This window comes from Pteronotus mesoamericanus, unplaced genomic scaffold (assembly GCF_021234165.1).
Source record: "Pteronotus mesoamericanus isolate MK-2021 breed Mesoamerican mustached bat unplaced genomic scaffold, CSHL_Meso_final scaffold_167, whole genome shotgun sequence".
In the NCBI taxonomy this organism is placed as follows: domain Eukaryota; kingdom Metazoa; phylum Chordata; class Mammalia; order Chiroptera; family Mormoopidae; genus Pteronotus; species Pteronotus mesoamericanus.
In genome coordinates, this window is record NW_026555308.1 from 20,851,031 (window position 1) to 20,863,372 (window position 12,342).

Consider the following 12,342-nt stretch of genomic DNA (forward strand, 5'->3'; position numbering starts at 1 on the left):
GCTGGCCGGTCCAGCTCCGAGTTGGCTGGAAGGCCTGGCCTCCACACAATAAACAACAGAGAAAGATAAATCGCAAATGTGTCTGGAACGGGTGGGGAGCGGCGAGAGGTACAAGGGGGTCACCAGGGGACCTGTTTCCTTCCTTGGCTGCTCCACTACCCCCCAGATAGGAGGGCCCAGCACTCCAGGGGGCTCAGTTCTGGGGCCCAGGACTGCTGGGGGTTGGGGTGGTGGGACCAGAGACAAGATGTATTGAGCATGTGGAGCCAAAGAGGCCCTTTGAGGCGAATTTCCACCTGGAAAATTCCAAAGAAGTGCAAAGGCTCTGTGTGGAGTGGAAGGGCGAGAGGGTGGGGTGGGAGTCCTCAGGCCAGGCCAGGCCAGGGGGCCTTCAGGGAACCCACAGACCCAACAAGCATCCACTGCTTTGGGCCCCCCGACAACCCCAGCCAGGGATATAGGCCAACCAGCATGTGTTCTCCTCTTTTCTAGAAGGAGAAACAGGCAGATCGGTGGGGGCTTTCTCTTCCCTGCCTCTTCCCTGTGTCCCCCAACCCAGCCTCAGATCTCCCCCTTTCTCCAGGTGACCTCACACCCAGCAATTCTACCTGCCGACCCCACTTCTCTGACTTTACTTCTGCTACAGACTTTCTCCCCCGGCTGGATCCTGGACACTTCCACCTGCATGGCCTCTGGGCACCTGGCAGGTACAGGCCCTCGTCATCACTCCCCTGTTGGGGGTCCCACCTCAACTGCCTCAGCCAGAGGCCGGGGAGCGAGGCCTGAGTCGTCCATCCCTCCTCCCCTGCCAGGCCCATCAGTTTCTCCTTCCCTCCCGTTCACTCACCACCACGGGGCAGCCCAGGCTTCCCTCTCCTACAGCCCGCCCCACAGCCAGAGGGGCTGATGGGCAACGCACATCTGACCATCTTGCTCCCCTCCCTGGTTCCCCATAATCTACAGGACGAAAGCCCAGCCCTAGGGTGCCGCAGGGCCCACCTGGCTTCTCACTCTTTATCCATTATTTTCCTTCCTCTACCCCTTGACACCCACAGAGGAAACCTGGGGCAGGGCCTTGAATTCACCACGCTACCCCCAACCACCAGGTGCTTCTAGAATGGTCTTGCAACTCACCTCCTCCCTAGTCTGAGCAGGAGTCATGGCTCTGCCCCAGGAAGCTGGTATGAGGGAGGAGACACGGACCTGCCAGAAAAAGTAAGTTAGTCTGACGGGAAAGACACAACCATGCTCTGGAAGAGGTCTGAGTGGGGAGACACAGTCCTGGCCCAGAAAGTCAAGTCTGAGGGGTGTACAAGGCCTCCTCTGAGAAGCCCCAATCATGGGGGAAGGTGTCACTTAGCCCTGGTTGCTGTGATCTGAGCAGAGATGGGTCCTTCTTGAACAAGTCCCCATTCATCAGGCCTCCCCTGAGAGGGTCAGTGGGTGTGGGCCTGGACCCAAGGCACCTTCCACTCTGGGGACGGCCTGCCAGCACAGAGCACAAGCCCTCATCCGCCTGCAGGAAGCCAGTGCCCAGGCAGTGCCAGAGGGATGGGAGGCACAGAGCCAGGCCTGATGACAGGGTTGGCGCTACCAGCAGCTGCAGGGCTGATGCCGGGCGCACCCAATACTGGCCCTGCTGGGCTGCTGAGGAATGCAGAGGACAAGGGCCTGCGGCGGCTTATGGGCAAGAAGGGCAGATGGGCACCCTTGTGCCCCCGGCTCAGGCAGCCCATGTCCCAGGGCAGAGGCCTTGGGACCTCTCTATCGCCCTCACATTCCCACAGGGCCGCAGCAGGGTACTTGCATGCACTTCAGGGTTTCAACTCTCTGTTTCTTTGAGGGTGGGTCCCAGGTGACCCGCACTGAACCAGAAGCTCCCTGAGGAAGGTGCGGGTGAATAGTAAGCATCTATCAAATGCCCACTGTGTGCTTTCCCAGCACCACCTCATTGCTTACAAAACCCGAAGGGAAAATGTCATCGTACGCTCATAGAAGGTAAGTAGCTTACCCAAAATACACAGATAGAATGTGGGAGAGCTTAAATTCAAACCAAAGCTATCCTGTGCCCCAAGCTGCCTTAAAATAGGCCTCCCTGGGGGCAGGGGCCAGGGCTTCCCCATGAAACACCAATCATCTACGCCTCTCCTTGCCTCCCGGGTACCATCAGCGGCCCCCGGACCCTGTGGTTTTGAGCATCGCTGCCAATGGATATCCTGCTTGAGAGTGTTGTCCAATCTGTAAAAAACACCTCAACCCGCAATGAAAGGATGAATGAATGAATGTGTTCCTGTGCCTCCTCTCTGGGCCAGACCCCGTGTCACAGCGAGAAGGAAGCAGGGTTGCTTCCTGACTCTAGGAGCTTCCGCTTTAGTGAAGAAGACAGGCTGAGACCCAAATCTGCTCTGAGCATCATTCACTGTGCCACACGAGTGCACAGAAGCAAGTGGGCAGGAAGGAGCCAGCAGTCCATCCCCCAGGCCAGACGTGGGGAATTAATGGGATGCTTCGTGGAGAGGGGAGCATTTTTAGCCAAATCCTTGGGAAGCACTTTTTAGGCCCAGTGCTGAGGAGGTGCTGCTGAACAGCCCAGCCTTTCCAGGAGCCAGTGTTTTACCTGGAAGGTGGATGAGGTGCACAGGGAGACTGGGGCCTATGGAGCAGGGATGTCTTAGGACATCAGGGGCCTTGACCGCCTGGGTAAGGAGGTGGAACTTTCTCTGCAGGCCTGGGAAAGTATAACGCACAGGGAGGCATGGCCACTCTGACTGCTGATGGGGCCGGATAGGCAGGGAGGGCCTGCGGGCAGGGGGTTCTGGCAAAGGCCAGGGCCACAATTTCAGTAGGGGATAGACAGGCCTGTGCTAGAGTAATGACAATGTGGCCGCCCTTGGAAACTGTCAGGACTTCGTGGAGAGCAAAGGTCTGGCAGGATCGCCCACTAAGATAAATCACTCAGGAGGCGCGTGCTGAGGAGGAGTGCCTGGGGGCAATCAGCGGGGAGGTGGCTGGGTGTATGGGCCTCAAATTTTCCTTCATTTACCTGGAAATTCCCTTCTGAGACACTCACTTGCTGTCTGGGCCCCAGTTCTCCTCTTCAACCTCAGGGAGCTTTCCCATAGGCAGAAGGTGGGCAGCAGGACACTCCTTTGCCTGGGCAGCCCAGATGGCAGGCCGGAGCCCAGCCTTGTCCAGAGGCGGGCCCAAAGGCCTCACGCCTTCTGTTCAATGGGGCTGTGTGTCCACGGGAAGAGCCTAACCCTCTTGCTCGAACCCTCTGGCTGGCCGTGGTGGGCCACAGAGCTGGGCTTGCTTGTGGATGGTGCTCTGAGCATCCGAGCCCACTGGCACGGGGAGTTGTGCCAGGGCCATGGGCAGAGAGGGTGATGGCCCCAGGAGCTTGGGTGTTCCAGCCACCCTCAGTGCAGCGGGCAGCAGGCCCTGGCACAGAGCAGGCTGGACTGTGGGTGGCAGGGAGCCCTGGCGCACAGGCAGCTGGCTGTGGCAGCAGCTGCTCATCTTGTTTTCCACTCCTCCCAGATTGTCATCCAGCTCATCACTTTCCCCTACGGTCCCTGGTCAAGTGGATGGAGACTGGGGTTTTAGTGTGTCTTTTGAGGGAGCATCAGGCAGGCTTTGTAACCATCCCCAGCTCTGCTCTAGCTGAGCAGCTCCTCCACTATGAAATGAAGAGAGTAACAACCACAGTGCCTGGTCTCTAATGGGTACCCACTGAAGGGCAGCTGTAGCGCAGGCGGAGAAGGCAGCAACCCCACACGACTGTTGCACAGGAGAGACGGTCTCCTAAAAGATCTGTGGCCAGAAATCCTAATGTTGCTACATCACCCTCTTGATTGTTGTCTCCTCAAGGCCTCCTCTGAAGTAGGGCCCCAGGCTCCTTGTACAAGGAGGACAGGATGGGAGGAGAGTCCAGGACTTCAGCCATCCTTGTCCACCAGTTTTCACGATGTTGGACAGTTTTGCCAATGGTCAGAAAAACACCACCAGCCCAGTTATAGCTCCGGTCTGGCCCTTGCCTGGTGCTTCTCTTGCTTTAGCTGTCATTTGTATGAGTTGGATGCATGGGTGGCCTCCAAGGACCATTTCAGTGCTTTGCCTTCAGGATCCAGGTCCTTCATACCCACTGGCCAGTCATCTGCCCTCTTTGACCCCATGCCATGCTCCCTCCAGTCTGCAACATTTTCTTGCTCAGATTTCCTTAACTGGGATGCTTATCTCTTTCTCTGCTGTTTCAAGCCCCGCTAGTTTCCTAATACCCAGCCTAGCCCAGCCTTTCCAGGATCCTTGCTCCTGAGCAATCCAAGTATTTCTGTCTGAATCGTGCAGCCAGGTCTGGATGGCACACTTTTTCCCAGCCCAGTTCTGCCACCAGGGGCCCAATCTTCTCCCTTCACGGGCTCAGATCATGGGCTCCAGGGCTTCAGCATCCCTGTATACTCCTCATAGTCTGAACACATGCTCCCAAATCAACAGGAACTTAGAAAAGGAATAAGGAAGCTCATGGCCTCGCTTCCAATGGCTGCTGTGTCCCTTCTAACCAGATGATCTCAGGCAGTTTTCACTGATGACCCCAACCCTTGCTCTGTCACCCTCTGTAAAGTGGAGTGGCACCACCCTTGCATGACTTGAGCACAGGTAAGAATTTGAGCTAAGTGCTCTCCGTGGATGATTTCAGTCAATCCTCACGGCAGTCTTAAGAGAGGTAGAGACTATTGTTAGCTCCCTGTTTATGGAGAAGGAAACAAGCTTAGCAGAAACAGTGAGTGGCTTCTTCAAGGTCCCAGAGCTGGCAACAGGTGGAGGCCAGAACCACGCCCAGGCAGGCTGACAGGACACCCTGTTACGCAACATGTCCTCAGAGGCTGTGCATACACTTTAAGCCCTGTGGAGCTCTTTATGGAGAAAGAGAGGTTGCTCTTGCCATTTTAAGATAAGAAAGGGAGGTCTGGAGAGAGGCAGTGACTTTTGGAGGCCATACCACATCCATGGCACAGCTAGAGTGCTGACTCCTGCTCTGGGCTCCTTCCCCATGCCTGGATTTCCTGATTTCTTTGAGATCACAAGTAACAACAAGTCTCCTCTGCCCCTAGAGCGTATGAACCAAGTGGGCTTTACTTTGGGCTGCCCACTGATTCTCAGGCACTGGCTGCATGGATGCCAAGCCAGTCAGCCCAGATCTCCACCACTGGGCCACCATCAACATTCAAGGCGAGAGCGCCAATGCATGAGCCGGCGTAAGCTATGAGATAGCCAGGACCTGCAGTTCTGGCCACACCCCACATCCAGAGTCAAATCTCCAACCAGACACATGCCTAGTTGTTAAGAAATGTCTAGTGATGTCAGAAGTCCAATCTGGGAGCCATGTGGCTGGCAGTGGTGGTGATGGTAGAGATGGTGGAGTTGGTGGAGGTGAGAATGGAGGCGCAGTTGGAGGCATGGATGGAGGAAATTACAGGGATGATTGAGACATTGGCAGTGACAATGGTGGTGATGATGATAGTCCTGCTGAAGATGATGGGGATGGGATTAGAGTGATGGTGGTAATAGAGGTGGTAGATAGGATGAAGGTGAGAAAGGAGGAAATGATGGGGATAATGGAGATAGTGGTGGCGGTGGTAGGGATGCTGCTCTGCCTAGGGAAACCGGAGGCAGCAGTCATGGTGAGAACAACAGCTGCAGGAGAGTTGCTGAGAGCGGCTCTTGACGCAAACCCCTTCAGTAAACATAAAAGCTTCTTCAGCCACGACTTCATTTCAGTACCAGAAGCCCCCTCTGTCCAGTCCATGTCATTGATGAGCATTCAGCTTCAGGTAAGATAAGGGACTGGAAGGGGACCCAGTTGCCTCCCTGGAATTAGCTTATATGAGCGAAGCATCAGGCATGACTCGCAGCTGACAATGTAGGGGTTTCCAACTCAGTGAGAGGTCCAGTGACTGGGGTGCCAGATAGTCAGGGTGTGGCCTGGGGAAGGGCCCTGACTTCCAGCAAGGAAACAAGGCCCTGGCCACTGTCATGCAGGATAGCGAAGGCTCTACTGGATGCAGAGCAGCCTTGAGTCCCCGGTGCAGAGGCAGGGCCCAGCAGAAAGTCTGCTCAGAATGAAGCTAGGAGAGCGAGAATGACACTGGCGGTGGTAGGGGCACCTTGAACGCCGGCACTAGGCTAAGTGTTTGGCCTGGAGAAGGCTGTCAGGAGTGAGAATGTTGAGGCTGATGGAGGTGTCTGAGGCAGGGAGGTACAGGGGATTTTCTAGAAGCAAGGGTGAGGCAATGGTGACAAGTAAGTTCCAAGAGTGTTTCAAGCATGCGTTCTGAGGTAGCCATTGGGAATCTTAGCATCTTTGGCAAAAAGTCACAAACTCCTCTTCTATTGTTGACATCAGTACACAAATACAGCAGGCCCGCCATGACCAATGTTTGAGCTTTTCCATTACCCATGGGCGGCCTGCCTATTTCCCACCCCAAACGCAGTCCTTCGGCGCACCCATTTCTGGCCTCTGCCAGGACCCCAGCAAGGGGCTGGCCTGGAAGAGCCTGGCCAGGGTGCGGGCCAGCCTCCCTAGCGTGCTGCCCGAGCAGAGAGCCTTGCCAGGTGTCAGACTCAATTTCCCGACCTTTCTTGCTCAGAGAACCAAGCATCTTTTTCTCCACCCAAGCCAGGTCCTCTCAGGCCACCTCCTTGGCAGCAAGAAGACCTCAGGGGAGTAGGGGGCAGTCAGTCTCCCCAACTCACCAGGCAGGGCAGGGTAGGGGCACAATGCAGAAAGGTCATCCAATTTGTTGCCCACTTCTCAGCAGGCAGTCAGCCAAACGGAAGGCTATGTTGCCAAATGCACTGAGGACAGGAGGGAGCAACTGCAGGCAAAGTGGCTGGAGGTGGTGAGGGGAATGCTGGACCAGGGAGTCCAGAGAACTGGGTTCAAGCCCCTGACTCACACTGTCCTATGGGCAAGACCAGGGCCCAGCTCTTCACTGGTAAATAAGAAGGGTGAGTAACAGGACTTTTGAAGTCCATCCCACCTTCCATTAGTCAGCAAACTTCCCTCCACAGCCAACCCATATCCCTTGCACAACTTTGCACTCATTGTTTTTTTTTAAAAAATAACAGCTTTATTATGATATTATTCACATACCATATAAATCACCCATTGAAAGTTTACAATTCAATGTTTTTTAGTATATTCACAGTCATAGTCATCTCCAGTCAATTTGAAAACATTTCATCACTCTAAAAAGAAAGCCCATAACTTTTAGCTATCACCACCACAGCCCCCAACTCCCAATCCTTCTGGGTCCCACTTCGATCTTCCACCAGCTCTAGGCAGCTACTAACCAATCAACTTTCTCTATAGACTTGCCTATTCTGGACATTTCACATAATCCTTGCTTCTTTAGAGAGGGAGGACACTGGGCAAACCAGATCTGCTTGCTGCCCCAACCAGCACCTCTCCATGGCCCCATCCTGCCCCAGGCCCCAAGCCCCAGCTGCTGGGGGTTTGGGTTACAGGCTCCCCCTCCAAACAGTGCTGAGTCCCATTTGTCTTTCTCCCTATCAGTGACCTCTGTCTTCTTCCTCTCCACAAATCCACCAGCCGACCCCTCTCTTCCACAGTCCACTGTGACGGTGTCCACTTCTCAGTGACCCTTGTGTCTGTTATAAAGTAAAAACACGAGTAAGTCACCCTGACCCAGCGCAACACCTTCCACAGGTCTCCATTACCTTCAGGGGTCAGTTGAAACTTTTGCCCCAGGCATTTTAGTCTGGATCCCCCTAAATACAGTGCCTGAACAAAAGCATGCTTTTGGGAGACGATTCCAAGAGACAGGAGGGAGGAACAGGGAAAGCTTGAAGGTCACCTCTCGAAGTCTGCTGTAGGCAACATGCAACAATTCCACTGGAACCCCTGGGAACTATACAGAATTCCACCAGACTGGTCTGTCAGAAAGGCAGGAGAGAGTCTCCCTTCCCTCACTGGGTTGCTGCCAGGTGAGTTAATCCCACCCCACATCCTGACTGTACTTGTAGTCAGGTCAAAATCACCTGGGCTCTAAGACTGAGACAGAGAAAGGTGTTGTGGTTGATGCCATTGCCGCACTCCCAGATCCCCCTTGAGCAGCTATGTGCTCACACAACTGTGAGCTGTGGACATCAGCTGCTCATGGCTCACAGATGCCCTTTTTCCAGAGAAGAGCCTCAGCTGATGAAAGCTGAGCAATGTACCTTCAACAGCTCACCAGCTGACCCCTTTCTCCCACAGTCCAGTTGAAATGGGGCTTCCTTGCCTCAAGGTGCTTCAACACTGTGGTGCAATATATGCTCCAGAGCCCTCTGTGTGATCAGGCCAAGGACTCATTTTCCCTGAGGCCATATCCTACTTCCCTTCCTCAGGAAATCATGGCACCCAATCCTTGACTCAGGCCCTGCTTCTGGAAACCCAAGCCAAGTCAGGCATTTGTGTGAAAGGCAGGGCACTTGGAGTTGCTTGGGCTGTCTACCAGAGTGGACGTGAAAATCTGAAGGGGCTGCTACACCAGATGCAGAGGCTCCAACCACAGAGGCCCCAAAATACCTCTGTGGTCTCATCTCCCACCTTATTCCTCCCAAACTAGAGCCTTTGGCTGTAACTGATTAGGGCTGAGAATAAAATCTGGCTTCAGAGAAACAGTGTGTCCACCTCATGCCAGGATTGTCTGGAACACAAAACCCACAAGGCCCACGAGGACAAGAACTTGGCTGCATGTAGGCCTGTGGACTAGATTAAGGAGGGCAGTCTGGGGAACCAGCAGCCCTGGGAGGAGTCTAGCTGGGGGTGACCAAGTTACTGATGCTAGAAGATCAGATTTGAGGAGATCAGAGGGTTCCAAAGATTTGAGGAGATCAGAGGGTCCCAAAGCCTTGAGCGTAGCCCATGAAAAATAATAGAGTGCTCACACACAAAGTTCAGAGTCCAGCATGGGTAGGTGGGCGGCCCAGGAAACTCAGGGTCAGATGCAGAGGCCAGAGAAGGGTGACCGGCTGGGTGGGCAGTTGAGACAGGGACTCAGGTCTGTTGTATCAGGTCCAGGTGCCACAATCACAATCAGGTATGTGGTGAAGCCTGCTCTGAAGGAATGAGGCCAGAACTCATATATCAAAAATGCAGTCATGCCCAGAGCCGTGGTGACCTGAAACAGAGATCCAGATGGATGGTCTGGAACTGCTTAAAACACCCCTGCTTCTGGGAGGTCCCAGCTGGTCCTAAAGCCTGAGCTAAAGCTGAGCCCAACTGGTGAGAGACCAAGAGACTCCAGATACACGAAAAGAAGGTTTCAGGGCAGGAGGCAAGCGCCCCAACTCTACACACCCAGCAGAATAAATAAACGCTTACTGACTGGTCAGCTTTCACGTAGTCATTTGACAACTCTGAGCACCAGTTATAGGAAGAGCCCAAGCTGGGTGATTTAGGGTCCTGGTCATATCCCTGGCATCCCTTCTGGAATTGCCTGGACATTGGCTTCCTGCAAATACATTCAGGCTTGTGTCCCAGCTTAGTACCCCAGAGCTGAAGGTGACTTGGGACCCAGGCTCATGCCCACTGACCGTCTTGGGAAAGCCTGATGAATGGGGGCTCCTCAGAGTGGGACCACAGCTCCTTTTAGGTCACAGGTCTCAGAAAAGTGTCATAGTTCCCCTTTCTGGCTGGAGCTCCTTAGGGCAAGACAGGGCCTGCTCAGGCTATACTTTCCAGAACACAGTGTATCTACCTCATCAGACTAACTTACTTTTCAAAGAAAGATCCATATTCTCCCCTCAGACCTTTTCCAAAAAATGGCTCTTTTTCCCTCTCAGGGCAAGACCACATATCTTAACTCATACAAGTTTCCTATGAGTTCTACTCACTGTGTAGCCTTCTCTTTTTCCTCATCCATAAAGTCCTATCTTCTTGACAAAGTTTCTATAGATGGAAGAAGATTGAAGGAGAACAGCATAACATCACAATATTGAATGTGCAATTAAAAATAACTATATCCATAAATGGAATATTATTTGGCAATAAAAAGACAAAAGTACTGATATGTGATACAACATGAGTGAATCTTGAAAATATTATTTTAAATAAAAAAGGATCACATATGACAACCATGATTCTATTTACATAAAATGTCCAGAAAGGCAAATTTATAAAGACAGAAAGTGGATTAGTAGTTGCCTAGCACTGAAAGTGGCAGTGTGAGGATTAGTAGATAAGGGCTAACAACATCAGGGCTTCCTTTTAGAACACTAAAAATAGACTTCTGACCAAGATGGAGGCGTAGGTACATACACTTTGCCTCCTTGCACAACCAAAAGAAGGACAACAAGAAATTTAAAAACAAAAAATAACCAGAACTACCAGAAAATCGAACTGCCAGAACTGTATGAAAGTCCAACAATCAAGGAGCTAAAGAAGAAACATTCATACAGACTGGTAGGAGGGGCGGAGACAGGAAGCTGGGGCGGAGAGGATGCGTGGCAAAGTGGTAGCTGGAGGACCAGGTGGTCCCACATTTGCATGCAGATAAATCGTAAACAGCTGGGGAATGAGACAGACCAAGCAATCCAGGGTTCAAGCATGAGAAAAAGAAAGCCTCAAGATCTCTGGGGGTAAAAACCTGTTGGAGTTGCAGTGTCAGGAGTAACTCCCAGCCACTCAGGAGAGTCCATTGGAGAGACTCACAGGGTCCTAGAATGTATACAATCCCACCCACCTAGGAATCAGCATCAGAAGGGCCCAATTTGCATTTGGGTAGTGGGGGAAGTGACTGAAAGCTGCCTAAAGCTGAGCAAGCAGCTTTGTTCCCTCTCAGACCTCTCCCCCACATATAGCATCACAATGCAGTGACCTGAGTTGTCCTGCCCTGGCAAATACCTAAGCCTCCATCTCTTCCAACATAAGAGGAGTGCTGAAAGAAATATGGTCCAAATGAAAGAACAGGTCAAAGCTCCAAAAATAGAACTAAGCGATTAACAGATAGCTAACATGTCAGATGCACAGTTCAAAACACTGGTAATCTGGATGCTCACTGAATTGCTTGAGTATGGTAGCAAATGGAGGGAAAAGTGAAAGCTACACAAAGTGAAATAAATAAAAATATACAGGGAACCAATAGTAAAGGAAAGAAAACCAGGACTCAAATCAATGATTGGGAGCAGAAGGAAGAGATAAACACTCAACCAGAACAGAATGAAGAAACAAGAATTCATAAAAATGAGGAGAGGCTTAGAAACCTCTGGGACAACTTTAAACACTCCAACATCTGAATCATAGGGCAGCCCAAAGGAGAAGAGGAAGAGGAAGAAATTGAAAACTTATTTGAAAAAATAACAAAGGAGAACTTCTCCAAATTGGCAAAGGAAATAGACTTCCAGGAGATCCAGGAAACTCAGAGAGTCCCCAAGAATTTGAACCCAAGGAAGTACACACCAAGGTACATCATAATTGAGTTATCCAAGATTAAAAATAAGGAATTTTAAAAGCAGCAAGAGAAAAGAAGACAGTTATCTACAAAGGAGTTCCCATAAGACTATCAGCTGATTTCTCAAAAGAAGCCTTGCAGGCAAGAAGGGGCTGGAAAGAAGAAGTATTCGAAGTCATGAAAGACAAGGATCTACATCCAAGATTACTCTATCCAGCAAAGCTATCACTTAGAATGGAAGAGCAGATAAAGTGCTTCCCAGATAAGTTCAAGTTAAAGGAGTTCATTATCACTAAGACATTATTATATGAAATGTTAAAGGGACTAATTTAAGAAGATCAAAAACTATGAACAGTAAAATGACAACAAACCCACAACTATCAACAACTGAACCTAAAAAAAAAAAAACAAAAACAAAAACAAAATAAGCAAACAACTAGAACAGGAACAGAATCATAGAAATGGAGATCAGAGGGGCAGGGGATGGGGGAGAATGAGGGAAATGGTACAGGGAATAAGCAGCATAAATAGTAGGTACAAAATAGGCAGGGGGAGGTCAAGAATAGTATAGGAAATGGAGGAGCCAAATAACTTATATATGGAACCCATGGACATGAACTAAGTGGTGGGGGAGAATGCTGGTGGGAGGGGGAGTGAGGGGCAGAGAGGAATAAAGGGGAGAAAAAAATGGGACAACTGTAATAGCATAATCAATAATATATATATATTTTTAAAATTTTTAATTAAATAACTATTTCATTAAAAAACACTAAAATATTGTAAAATTAATTTTGATTATGGATATACAATTCTGTGAGTATATTGAAAGCTATTACATTTTGTACTTCAAAGGGTAAATTATATGGTATGTGATTTATATCTCAAT

The 12,342-nt window shown here is 50.9% G+C and overlaps 1 long non-coding RNA gene across 1 annotated transcript; it reads right to left on the reverse strand.

The window, feature by feature from the left end:
• Window positions 1-7,555: 7,555 nt before the first annotated feature.
• LOC129083768 (uncharacterized) lies at window positions 7,556-9,957 on the reverse strand. Its single transcript, XR_008530499.1, has 3 exons — window positions 9,901-9,957; window positions 8,953-9,185; window positions 7,556-7,671 (listed from the first exon to the last, which is right to left on the reverse strand). It is a non-coding gene; the product is annotated as an uncharacterized LOC129083768 (long non-coding RNA).
• Window positions 9,958-12,342: the final 2,385 nt, after the last annotated feature.